Source organism: Quercus suber, unplaced genomic scaffold (genome assembly GCF_002906115.3).
Source record: "Quercus suber isolate HL8 unplaced genomic scaffold, Cork oak 2.0 scaffold_263, whole genome shotgun sequence".
In the NCBI taxonomy this organism is placed as follows: domain Eukaryota; kingdom Viridiplantae; phylum Streptophyta; class Magnoliopsida; order Fagales; family Fagaceae; genus Quercus; species Quercus suber.
The window spans coordinates 237,329-238,568 of NW_027069719.1; positions in this window are offsets into that span (position 1 = coordinate 237,329).

The window sequence follows — 1,240 nt, forward strand, 5'->3', positions numbered from 1 at the left end:
ACTTGAACTCTTATTAAAAGCTTGGTTTTGTATCTACTCTATGTGAAACACTATAAAGAAGTAAACTTTGACTTTTTAGTTTTAAATTATAATTTTTAACTTCTGTAGTCAAACTAAGGAGGGTGAAGCAAAATTTTTCTAAGAAAAAGGAAAAAGGCTTATGGATTTTATGAGATGTATATGTGTTGATTGTGATTTTTATGTTGTAGAATGATGAAAAGAACTGAGAAGGAAAAAAGGAATTTGTTTAGGATCCACTTGAAAAAGGGCAAAAGCCTAAAGGTTGCTTCTAATGTTGCTGCACTTGGATGATTCAAAAGCTATGTACACATGTGCTTATGCATTATATGTGATGTTTTGTTTGGCAAAATTTACATTTTTGAGGTTCTTCAATAAATGAATTTTTTTTTTTTTTTATAGAGTTATGTGTATGTGTAATTGTTATTTATCTTAATTCTTACCTATCAAAAACATATCATCTATCCTAATACTGGAATATCTAGATGAAGGATTTGCACTTGACCTATTAAGACCAAATTCAAACATGCAAGTTATTTTGCTACCAATAAAAAGCTGGACAATTCGTAACATGCAATTGATTCTTTTACCCAATTTTGTAGTCTAATTTGCAAATGATTCTAATTGTAAGGCGTGACAATTTATAACTTGCTTTGGATCCAATATATAGATATATATATATATATATATATATATATATAAATTTTTTTTTTTGGAGAGAAAACAGATGTGATATTTAATTAGCATCAACAAGTATGAATATGTTTTTAAACAATATGGATCAATTAGTGAGAAGTTAATGACTGTCTGGACTCCAGAATTTTTAGAATTCTTAAATAAATAAATAAATAATGGTTTTATACATGGTTGATCAAAAAAATTATAAATATTTTTTAACTATATATAACATCATAAGTCATAACAAGTGCAGTTTGTTCATTTTTTTTTTAATACTAGTTGCTAATCCATGCAATGCACGGAAAGACTATTAAATTTGAAATTTTAAAGGATATATGTATGTATATATATACATGCGCACACGTTGTTTGCTACATGTAGCAATTATTCAAAATACTATTCAATCATAAAAAATAGCAATAAAATAAATAACAACATACTATACTATCCAATAGACATTGCAACTTTAAATGAACAATATATAATATTCAATAGACATTGCAACTTTAAATGAACAATATGTAATAAATTGAAAAAAAAAATT